This window comes from Rhamphochromis longiceps, linkage group LG5 (genome assembly GCF_057381845.1).
Source record: "Rhamphochromis longiceps isolate RC_006_pf linkage group LG5, R_longiceps_female_GT1.1, whole genome shotgun sequence".
Taxonomy (NCBI): domain Eukaryota; kingdom Metazoa; phylum Chordata; class Actinopteri; order Cichliformes; family Cichlidae; genus Rhamphochromis; species Rhamphochromis longiceps.
This window is the reverse complement of record NC_140561.1, coordinates 37836272-37849033: the sequence shown is the minus strand read 5'-3', so window position 1 is coordinate 37849033 and position 12762 is coordinate 37836272. Positions and strand designations below refer to the sequence as shown.

At 38.3% G+C, this 12762-nt stretch overlaps 1 protein-coding gene and 1 long non-coding RNA gene across 4 annotated transcripts in view; one reads left to right on the top strand and one right to left on the bottom strand.

Annotated features, from left to right (window-relative positions):
- gli1 (GLI family zinc finger 1) overlaps positions 1–680 on the bottom strand; it is a 54211-nt gene extending 53531 nt beyond the window's left edge. For both annotated transcript variants that reach the window (XM_085407526.1, XM_085407525.1), the window contains exon 1: positions 339–680. The gene's annotated coding sequence lies outside the window, so the exon portion shown is untranslated. The remainder of the gene's footprint in view (positions 1–338) is intronic.
- A 1403-nt stretch (positions 681–2083) lies between these two features.
- LOC146670547 (uncharacterized) overlaps positions 2084–12762 on the top strand; it is a 27635-nt gene continuing 16956 nt past the window's right edge. For both annotated transcript variants that reach the window (XR_014911800.1, XR_014911799.1), the window contains exons 1-3: positions 2084–2858; positions 6838–7043; positions 9478–9551. This is a non-coding gene — a long non-coding RNA (uncharacterized LOC146670547). The remainder of the gene's footprint in view (positions 2859–6837; positions 7044–9477; positions 9552–12762) is intronic.

Here is a 12762-nt window from a genome sequence, read left to right as displayed (position 1 = left end):
ATGGGCAGAAAAAGGCAGAAGAAACAATTTGCAAGTGAAGATGGACCAATGCTGAACTCGGTTTTGGTTGATAAACAGAGAAATTAAACAGGTCCAATACTGAAATTTGGAGTGGCAAACTGTAAACTTTAAAAGTATAGAACCTGAATTAGGTAAAAGTCACGCAGCATCTGCTAAATGACCATTAGTGACACAACTGAAATTTATTTTCTCACTTTAAGAAAAGTTTCAAGTACTTAAACTCAACTTTCGGAGGATGAAGAATCTTCAGCCCGGTAACAATTACCAGTAATCGGCTGTGATTTGAGGAGCGAGCATAAATGAGCGGCACTGCTTACCTCAGGTTAATGCAGGGACATTCAGCATGAAACTTTCTGACTCGGTTCCCAGAGTCCTTGGAAGAGCGCTGAGGATCCAAGGACCGTGAAAGTAAGTCTGAGTTTCCAGTAAAGCCTCGCGTCTCTCCTTTTTTCTCTCTACTTTCTGCCAAGCGCGCTCGGATGGAGATACGTGAATTGTTCACAGAAACCGACACATTGTTCTCCTTCAGGAGCGCTTTTCCATAGTTTGGTTCTTCAGAGCCGCTTTACGTAAACGGTGACAAAATTAAACCCCATGTTCGACTATGGAGTCCCGCAAAGCACCCTGGAGTCGGCTGCACAGCCAATGCGGGAATGTGCACCCCCTTCCCCCTCGCTCCCTCCCTCCCTTTCTCCCTCCCTTTCTCCACAGTCTGTGGACCACCCCGAAACAGGAAGTTCACTTTTTGTTTTTCTTAAAAAAAAAGGACCACGCTGCTTCAGCCTTCCCTTCAAAGTTAACATGCGCACCAGAATACCCAACGAAACCGAGAGATGGTCCATTTCTCACCCCATTCCTTCTGAAAAAGGCAGATTCGTTTACAGCAATAAAGGTGGTTATGTAAAGACATTACAGCATGCGCATGTTTATTAAATACATGTATGGACATGGCTGTGTCTATATAAAGCGCGCTCCTATCTAGTAATTGGGATAATCTTTCTATAAATGTTTGTGTTTACTTTACTGGTGTATAGGGTTGCCAACTCCCTGAAAAATAAATAAGGGACACCTCGTGGCCAGGGCCGGGCGACCCAGTTGTCTTCACCCTTCCCAGTGTGGTGAATTTTCTAGCTCTTTTTTTGTGTGTGAAATTATTTTTTTAACCATTTGACTTGAATTTGATTTAAGTAGATGTGTATTCTTTGTGATATGAACACATGTGAAACAAATGATCATTTAGCCATTTATTTTTTAGCTCAAAATGACAACATTAACACAATAAAACAGGTCTCCTTCTTAAACAGAAGCCTGTCATGCTTAACTTTTGAGAATATAAGTAAATCTTTCTTTAAAAGAACTCTGTCCTGCTTAACTTAAAATAATAGAAAACAATAGAAAGAAAAACATTCTTGTAACAGTGCACATTTAGTGCATTTAGTACAATTGGCTTAATGCTAATCAGCTGCTCCTGTTTGTAAACCCGCTTGTTCCCATGATTACGCATCTTAACTCATCATCATTATTCATCTATGTATTACTTTTATGTATTAGTCATCTATTTGTTGTAATCATCTATCCTTGCAGTTGTTTATTACACAAAATAAATTATATTATCACACTTCTGGCCACATAGCGCTGATATTCACTGCACATGCCCATATTAACTTTTTCCAGCCAGGTGTTTTCCTTTTCCCATTCTTCCCTTTCTCTGAGGGGGAACAAACATTGCTGCTCTAATGCTGGGCTTACACTGTGCAGTTTTAGGCCCATTTTGAGCCGATTTTTGAGTGATCGGACCGATTTTGGCCTTCATCGTGCATCGTGTAGTATACGTGGGGTAACGAGAAGTGATTAACACCTCACGACCAGCTCCCGATCATCAATCGCTCGTGAGGGTCTCACCACAGCCGCTCACACTGCTCGCGCGCAAACACGTAAACGTTGGTGTAAAAGATGGAGCAGCACGGCTGTGCAGCGTGTGATCTGGACACAAGCGATGGAGGCACACAGCCATGAAAATAGTTGGATTTACACTGCTGCTAAATCACAGCTGCCTGATCATGTTTTTCATTAGCAATTTAGCAAAGTTGATGGTGGTGGTGTGTCTGTGTGAGTGAAAGACGGAGAGAGAGAGCGCGACAGATTTTCTGTTATAACCTTCATGTTATGGAGGCACAGTGTGCGCACTCAGGTCGCATCAGAGCATCGGGCGGTATAGTGTGAGACCTGCATCGTGACCTACCAACTTCTAACCCCTGCGAGTCAATCGTGCAGTTTGAGCAGGAGCTGAATAACGTGACTGAAAAAATCGCACAGTGTTTGCCCAGCTTTAGGTGTACTGTCGTCCGAGACTTGCACCGCAGTGTCGGCGTTTGTTTCCCTGTTGGCCATGCTTCTTGTTGTGGTCATCTGTTGTCTTCCGGTATTTTCTCCGTAAGCGACCTTTCCTTGACCAATGAGATGAGCGGTAATCTGAATTGTCATACTCGTAAGTGTGCTGTCAGCTCATTGGTCACAAAGCAGGAGAGGGGCTGGGAATTATGTTTTCAAACAAAGCGTTAATTCCATTAAAAGTTATAGACTACTTTTGATTCTCACTGTATTACGGGACAAAGTGCGTCCCTTATTAGCTCAATACGGGACGTGTACTTTTGTTTCGAAATACGGGACGATTCCGTTTTTTAAGGGACGGTTGGCAACCCTACTGGTGTAACTTCGTAGCAGCTTCTCGGACAGCGTGTGTGGCTGGCTTCGTGTGGGGATGCTGCAAATTGCTGCGCCTTGCCAGTAAAGGCCAAAACCTGGACTGGAGTCCAGTCTGCTGGGAGCAGGAACAGGTCCACGTTCTTTCATTACTGTTCTCTAAGAAAATCTGGAGGACATTAGAAACACAAATAAGCCAAGATTATTATGTCGGGGATATGCAAAAAGAGTCACACATGCGTTATAATACGGAGTTTTTTTTGCGCATTTTCTTTTTTATCCATGCAAGTTATGCGCACAAAAATTGGCACAACTTTGGCAGGTCCTGGATTCATTTAGTGTCAGCTGGTTCCTGGTCAGAGGTACAATAACATTACTCATCTCTGAGCGGCTCTTTTTACTTAGTCATTCTCGCCACAAACACACGCACACACATACACACACAGTTCTGTGATCTCATTCAGCAGCAGCAGTAGCATTTTGGTAACATACATATGCAGGCAGATGTTGGGATATTTTCTCTGAAAATATTGCTACTTTGCTTATTTACACATTGTGTTGTCTCTTCTTGTTGTTTTCAGTCTGGATTAATGGATGAGATGAACATGATTCCTAAATGTCTCCTCCAAAAGAGATGAGGGATTAGTGTATTCATGACATAAAAGGTTATAAAAAAGAAAACCTATGATGCAAAAAAAGATTTAAAAAGTCCAGGAGCTGATCGGTTAATTTCTTACCAGGTGACCAGGTGAGACATGCACATGTATGTAGGTTAATTTCCCAAGCAAAAGGCAGAGAAGTATCCCTGTATGAAAAATAATAACTATTTATGAGCTTCACTGCATTAGGATGCTTGCATATGTTGAATTTTTGTATTTTCCTGTCAGTAAATGAAACAATTTCCACCATGAGCTCATATACAAAAAATAATCATAATGTGCAAAATTTAGTGTGCCCCTCATCGATGTTCAACTGAAACCCCACTAATTCTTCTGGTGATCTAATTCCTTTATTTATTTTAACTTTATGTGTCTCAGCCTTTATTACACAGAGTAATTTAAAAGGCTAAACAGGAAAGTAATGAGAGAGTCAACAGAATGACATGCAGGAAATGTTCTGGGGGTAAACTCAAACCCTGCAATAGTCCCTGACATACGGGGGTCACCTATTCAACCAGGTGAGCTCTAACAGCACCTGACAATATGATGTTTTTGTTAAAGTATTTTCAGGTAGAAGAATTTTAGCAAAACAGGTCCTCCTTCACCCCACCTTGTAGAGACATGCCAAGTCTCCAATGATTTTAATCTATAATGAGCTTATCGGTGGATAGAAAAAGTTTTGTTTAAGGAAACAGTTTGACATGCAGAAAACCTGGAATCAGTTAGTATTATTTCAGCTGTGAGCACGAACTGCTTTCACAGTTTCTGTGCGTATAAACGACACTGGCATGTTTCTGTCTGCACACTGTACAAAATGAGAACTTTGATGTTCAGCCAGAAGACGGTGTGCATGGTTAGCATTTTGTCCCCAAACTACAGCATGTTGTCCTGCCACACTCAGTCCATGTATTCATTCATAAAGTTTTGTCATACAGATTGCATTAACAGCATTTATGTGATAAATCAATTATGATATATCTAAGTAATATTTAATAAAGCCAATATTTACCATTTTCCTGTAAGACAGGAAAGCACAAGGATGATTGAGGTCTGCATGGAGCTGAAAGGGAGAGTTTGGTGATAAATATCTGTGATATCATCGTGTCGTTGTATGCAGAAATGCCCCCACTTTAAAAACCAATCAAAAGAACAAAGCTGTAAATTTTAAAGTAAAAATTGTTGTTACTTCCCTGAAAGTGGTGAAATTCCAGCACCTTCAGTCACGTAATTATCAGGTTAAAAGTTTCATTGAATATTTCTGGACATTACATGCTTACAGTGAAGTAGAAAGTCTGGCTTTACTTTCATGCTTGTTGGTAGACCTCAAGATGCTGTTTTAATAATCTGGCTATCAGAAAAGGTCAGTAATGGTCAGTCACTGAGAAACCTTTACGCTGTGTGTTGTCATATCAAAGTCCAAATGATCCACGGACACTTGTACTGGACTCTTACTCTGCTAGAGCATCTCTATGATTAATGCCACTTCAAAGAGTGCTTACTCCCTGAATCATAAAGTATCTGTAGCTGAGTAACATGACATTTAAGGTCGTCCTAAGGTTGGATAAAAGCTTGTGTTTCTTGCGGTTTGTATTGTTAACGGTCATACATTATACATTATGTCAATGCTTCTCTGTGTTTGAGTTCCTAAAACCTTAACCACCAACACATGGAAGCTAAGAAACATACATGGTTACAGCATTCGACTAGACTAGTTTCACAGGATAACCCACATCGGCCTTCATATTAATAACTTGTCTTTTGTACGTGGTGAAAAAAAAAAGATTAAACTGAAAAACGGGACTAAAAGCTAGAGAGTATCTTTAATAGCTAAAACCACTTGGATCATAGTCCAGACCAACAATTTGCACAGTGTTCCAACTTACATACATTTTGCAGCTGATGATGTAAGAGACACAATTTACAATACACTGGTAGAAAATAATCTAGAAGTAGTAATTATAAGAGAAAATTTTAAGTTAAAATGTTTATTCAACTGATTATACATTACCTTTCAGGCTGGTGGATCACTGTTGAGCATATCACTGATAGCAGCTCTTTCTGCCTGTCTGAGGAAATAACTGCATTTTTATTGTGAGGAAACAATGAAAGCTGAGTCAAAGTCTGAACAGTTGGTGACCCGTACCAGCCCGGCATCCTTTGACAGCATACGGCCAGCGGTTAAATCAGATTTTGTCAATGAGAGTTGTCGGCTTAAGTCCTAACATATCTGCTGCTGTAGCAGCCAAGCAGGGAACGCTTGGCTGTAAATTAGCTCACAGATGCTGGAGCCATATGCTTAATCTGATTGTAGGGAGAATCCAACACTGCCTTCACTTGAGATTATCAATGGATGGGATTAAAAGTGAAGAAGTAAATCTTGTCTTACTGAATCACTCACTGTGAGTCACTGAAAAACAAGACAAATCACAGATGCACTTTAGAAAAGTATTTTTGAGATGTCTTAATAACGTGTTTGTGTATCTGCATTGTGTTAATCTGACAAACAAGTCAAAATAAGTGAATAGTACTACATAGATAACCTAATACAAAGCTATTCTCTGACAGCTGGATGAACCCTGAAAATATACATTAGTATGACACTGGTAGACTTTGCAACCTTAAGGACATAGTCTGTTGACCCTTTAACCTTTTGCATGTAACATTATGGAAATGGGTGTAATATAGCATGATACAATGTCTTCAGAGAGGCAGTCTAGCTGAGATCTGTAATAGAACCGACCCCAACAAGTTCCCAAATTTGGCTGAAAAAGAAATGTGTATGGGACAGGGATTAAAATTACAGATGCCTGCCTTCAAAGCTCATATAGAGCTTACATCAACAGATGGATTAGAAACAATGTTGGTACTGTGGTGTAGGTACAGAAGAAGCTTTCAGCTATGGCATTTCAGTTCAGGTGACTACTGAGAGCTGTAAATACGATGCTGCTTCACTGATCAGGTTGTTTTCTTGAAACCTGACGTTAGTCTGTTAAAGTCTTTCACTGTCCTTAATCAATAGATACAGTTTGGTGGATCATAATTACATGCGTGACTGAGATATTTAGGTTTACTTGATCATCTATTATTGTGTAATATATTTATATCTACATATATCTATACCTATCTATATATCTTTATATATATGAATGAGAATATGCACATAGCATGAAGCATGAAGTGCAAACACTACTAAATTAATTACATCATAAAGTACATCTTTATTGTAATGTGTGTTGAAGGTTAAAGAAAGTGCTGTATGTGTGCAGAGTTAAGGAGCATCTTGAATGAAGCCGTTTAAGTATTTAAGCTCACTGGAGGAAACAGAGAAGCATGCATGTTAGCCAAGTGAGAGGGAGAGAAAGCATCTGTCACTAAGACCCAAGGCAGCTGGACGCCATTACCCCGTGCTGCAAAATCCACCAAATCTTTTACAGGATTTCGTTTTCCATTGCAGATGGTCCTTTGCACATGTTTTATTCCCATTGGCCCGGGGTCCCGGGCTGACAGTACTGCAGCTATGCAGGTAGTGCATATAAGGGTGCACTGTGTCTGCACCAGGCCCTTGCACACTGGAGAGGGGGAAACTGGAGAAGAAGGACTGCAGGGGATAAGCAACATGAGAGGAGGAACAGTATGCCTTCAGTCACTGCAGTGGAAGAGGTAAGTGCTGCACAGAGGTCTTGCAGTGTTTATCAAGAGATCTAATGGCTGGTGAATTTAGTGTAGTGGTTTTTACAATGCATATTAACAACAGGGACCACGTTTGCCGTCAAATCTGCAGCATTTATTACTGCATAGATTAAATAGCAACAGTAGTTCCACTGGAGTGCAGAAAAATGCCATTGTTCTCTGTTTTACAACATTTCTTTAATGCATTTGTTCAGCTGATTTGTCAATTCCAAATATATATATATATGATCAGTTTTTATTAAACAGAGACCAATCAATTAGTCAGTTTATCCGAAACATCAGTGCAAATATTTTACATGCATGAATACTAATAAAACCATGTTTAAATGGGCTTATTTAAGTACAGTGAATACAGTTAGAGTTTTGCATTGATTAAATATCATCTTGTTGTCTAGAAAGGGATGAATCTTAAACCAAGTGTTTTGACATGCATAGATTATTATTATTATTGTTAGACTAGTATACCTGTTAAACCCCTCTGTAGCTCCTTCTAGACAATTCATCACAAATGATCACAGAAATGTATGAAGTCAACATGGGAAATAAATATATAAATATATAAATCAAATAAAATTATGAATTGATTAAAAGTATAATAAACTGTAAACAAGTATAAACTATGTAGAAGTCAGCATCATCAGGAGTCTGTTGTAAATATGCAAACACAAAGAAGACCATGCCAGGTGGGTAGAAGAGAAAAGAAAGACTAAACACATGCTTGCACATGAACACGAGCTTTTAGCCAACAAGGCTCAGGTTAGACACGTTGGCTGACAAACATCCTCAGTCAGCCAGTTACTCCCAGAGTAAGGCTGGGATCACCTCTGGGACAGTGGGAGGACAAGTTTATGTTACAGTCCAGCTTGTGCACGGTGCGAGCTGGAGATCGGCATCAGAGTTTGGAATCAGATTTTTATTTCAGGTATAAATGATCTAAAGTTAATAATCAGGAAACGCCTCCCCAGGTATGGTTTTACAAAGAAGCCAATGCAACAGCCAAAGTCTCTTTGACTGCAGCTGCAAGGCCAGTGTGTGTGTGTGTGTGTGTGTGTGTGTGTGTGTGTGTGTGTGTGTGTGTGTGTGTGTGTTTGTCATAAAAGATACAGCAGAGTATTCGAGATGTATTAGTTATTTAAACTAAATGATAAATGTGTTTTCTGCAATTTAGCCAAATCTTCCCAATTTGTATCACCTATATTATTTAGGTTTTGTTGTTTTTTGTTAGAATTGCATACAAAAATAATATGCTGAAGATTTCTGTTTTAATTTTGGTTTGGTTTTCTTTTATCTGAGGTCTACAGTGTTTTGCTACTGCCTATATCTCTATCAACCTAATCTATCTAACAGTAGATTTTAATATACAACAAAGGGAACTCTGCTTACAGAGTAATGAATACATAATATAGCAGATCAAGTAAGAACATGAAGTCATGGAGGCGTGGATGATAAACATTTTACAGCACTGGCTGATAGTCATTAGCTAACTAGTCATTAGACACTAACGCAAAGTACCTGTTTAAATGCATTTTCAATAAACTGAAAAACTATTTAAACAAATTCAATGAAGACATTTTATTATTTGCGTTATTTGAATTATTTGTGGTATTTTTGTGTTTAATTACTAAAACTTCAAAAGTTTAATAACTTTATTTTTACTTTACTCTGATTTTGATAAAGGTTGCAAATGAAAAACTGATATTAAATAGATAAAACAAGGACAGCACATCATTATATGAATATGCAGTTTATATATATTATAATAAACAGTTCTTTTCTTTCTTGCTATGTGAAGTATATTTCTTCATATAAATGTTGTTACTAAATAATATGAATCTAAATAACAGTAAATGAAAACAATTTAAATTTAAATTATTTCACTATTCAAATGTAGATTAATTAAATGAAACTAAATCATTTTGTAAACAGTGATAATGATGAAGTGTGAAATGTTTTCATTTTTTCCCTTTATGAGACATTTCACTTTGAAAACGAAGACTTTTTCTCTTATTTGACTGACGGTCACCAGAGGGCAGCATTATAAAAGATGAAAACAGGGCAAACCAAAACACCGGGAAACACCAAGAATGTCCTATACACACCATTTACACTTGCAAATCTATAAAAATATGGAGGGTGATATCATTTAGTAGGATAAGGTATAACTTGTGTACATATGCTCCCTATATTCCTAATATTTTTAATTTGTGCATAAAACACACTGTATGCTTTTATCACTTATCTTAAGTGACCCAATGGATGATTACATTCCCCCCTTACCTCAATGAATGAGATGACAAAGAGAACTTCAGATATGCTGCTTAACCCACAATTTTGTGAAATTACTAAAAATATTTACAGCCGTTGTGTCGCATGTTCAGTCAAATGTTGAACTGTTATGTTTCAGTGTTGCAGATCTACAAGTTCCACCAGTTATGAATCAGGAGAGGAAATCTGATGACACTTTATGTTGTGGGATGGGTATGTATGGATTCAAATGTCACATAAAAAACTTCCATCTATTGATTTTTTTTCTGCAAATCCAGTTCAGTCCCACACAGACCCATGCAGAAAAAACCCAGCCAGATACTAGTTTGGAGTTCAGGACTTTCTTGCTGTGAGGTAACAGTACTAACCACCACACCACTGTGCTGCTCCACATAAAGATTTGTAATGAACTTTTCATTTTTCCAAGGTCTATCAACTAAATCACCCTGTGACAGACTTCTCTACCCCGTCTTTCACCATATGAGAGCTGTTATAAGCTCCAACGCCCCTGATTTGGATAGGTAGAAGAAAATGGGTGGATGGATATGAGCATGGGTAGATGCTTGGATGTAGCAGCTAAGTGAAAGGATAATATCCACATTTAGCATGAGTAGCTGCATCTGTGTTTTCAATGTAATCAGTTAAAGAAGATCAAAGAAAGGAGCCTGCTTTGCTCTTGTATTACATTTTGTGTCTTTCAGTTTAAAACGTACTGACCTAATTTACCCAAGTAAATGGCTTTGTTTTTAATATTTCACCAACAAACTGCGCCATTTACTTATTTACTTATCTTTAAGCTGTGACGATACACACCTGAGAAGCTTGTGTACAAGAACTTGATTGGATGGATTCTGTTTAGTTGTATCTGACAGAATTAGGTCTCCACAGGAAACTGAGTGTGGTAAGACCTGAGTGTGGGTTAAGGTGAAACAGTGAGGACTGTGACATTAATTCCCTGAGCTGTGCTGATGCAAGTTCCTGCTGGATCACAGACTACTTAAATACAGCAGCCCCTGTCCTCATTGAAACACTTTCTCACAACCCACCTGCTTTACAGAATCGTAGAAGATTCTTAATCTGAAGATGTATTTGAAAAGTTTCATTCAGAATCTGAAAAAGGTGGGATTTTTTTTCTCCACAATTACGTTTTCCCACATATTTTTCATTCGTTGTGTTTAGAATAAAACAGTGATGAGTTTGGCTCCCTCTGATGGCTGTATCAAAAACTCATTGTGGAAGACCACCACACACAGCTCAAGCTCCGGCTGAAAATGACACAAAGTCAATCATTTCTCCGACTTTGCTGTTTTCCCAGTTTCTCAAGTTGAGTTTTTATACAGTTGTCTCTGCCCATGAAAAATGTTCTTAATAAAGTAAGAGCATTTATGTATTTTCCAACAGCAACACTCTTTGGGGGATCCTGTGGTCACAGTTTGACCTCTTACTGATGTTCTTTTCTTGTTATTATAAACTAAACAGTAGTGGTTGTACATGGAATAAACACTAGGATACTTAAAACATGATCAATCAGTATGTTTACACTAACAATGGATCATGAAAACAATGGATCAGGAACACTGTAGGGGTAGTGTCTCGAGACACCCACAGTGAATAATCATTCAACTCTACAGTTCTCCTCAGGTCTGTAGAAATTAATGGTGCCTTTCTCACAGTGTTTTTGCTTTCTGTCACACAACATTTACTTTCATTCACTTGTACAGCTCTCATTTCAGCCATGGTAGGCAGATTTCCTCAAAAACTAAGTACCATAAACCTAATTATGACTAAATACCAGTAAAACTCAGTGACCATTAAGCAGCTCAGGAGCCAAATCTGGAGCGAGACAGGATGACCTGGACTCCTGGAGCCTGGAGGACATCACTGCTGTGAATGGTTATTACATTATCTGAGTTAATAGTCAACCAGTCATCCAAGTGAGACAGGACAGGACTAGGCAGAGGTGTGCTCATAAAGTACACATTATATATATATATATATATGTATATATAAAAGACTTTTACACTTCCCACTGGCCACATACTGTATATATACTGAAATTGTAAACATTTTCTTTACTCTTTCACAATTTTCATTGCCGTTTTCCTAATCAGAACTTTTGTCTGCATTTACTTCACTGTTTCCTTTAGGTGGTCATGTGCATCAGCCTAGTCCACAGCTGATCCATTTAGCTGCAGCAGAGCTGTTCCAATCTAGAATCAGCAAAGTGAAATGTAAAGTGAAAGCTTGACTTACACTTTAAAGACACACTGAGATATGACTCTAAACGAATGCTAAAGCTGATCATTGCGTTGATTCACTTTAAAATGAGCTGTTGTCATCATTTCAACTAAAGGTGATGCATCAATATTAGTGTATCAGTGTTTTAATTGCTGTTTTCCGCTGTCCCCAGAGGCCAAACTAGGAGTTGCAGGTTAAATGATCCGTTTGTAGTGGAATCAAAAGTTTAAAACAGGGGTCTCAAACGCGCGGCCCGAGGGCCACTTGCGGCCCACATCACCCCTACTTGTGGCCCGTATATTTACGTGTCAAAAACTAATGTGTACACTTATATCTGCATTTTTATTTTGTTTAATACAAAGAAAATTATAGCAGAAGTGCTGCCACGTGTTCGGCCAGAAAGAGAGTACCAGTTTGTTTAATTTGCAGTTCAATGAAAGGCTTCAGTTAGTTAAGAGTGAGAAAAAAAATTGCTTTCACATTTGCAGTTTTGTCTTGTTATACAATATTTGAAATGTGAAAAAACAAACAAAACACTACATTTCTGGAAATATTTGTGGGTGTTTTCTTGTTTGTTTGTTTGTTGTTGTTGTTGTTGTTGTTTGTACTACTTGAACACTAAAGTGGCCCACAGCTCATTTTAGTTAAAGACCCCTGGTTTAAAAAATGAAATGCACCAACAATTTGTAGAGGTTCCACAGCAATTCAGGAGACTGGGCATGTTAGTAGGACTTGATACACTGCAGTATAATTTGGTAAAGTTATCTGTATATTTGGTAGATGTTTGAAATTTGGGATTAATCTAATTATCATTATATTCATGGTGTGTTTTGCTGTCAAGTCACATAAAGCAGGTATTTCAGTCTATTCTGGAGAAGGCACATTATGGTCCAGGTTTTATGTTCAAACATGTTATTGTTCTCTTGTCACCTTTTTTTGTCAAAAATCTTAAAAGAAAAGATTAGTGGCAGAAATATTGTTTATTCTTGTGCCAATGAGTTGTCAGCAACTGAATGTACCTGCCGAGAAAGAGATGTTCCATTTGGTGAGGAGCCAAAATAAATGTTTGTTCATTGATCCAATGTAAGCCAGAGGGCCACATTAGTTTCACTAGCTATTAACACTGTCACCTAACTTTGTAGAATGTGCAAAAAATGGTTGCTGACCGAATTTATTCTCTGAGAAG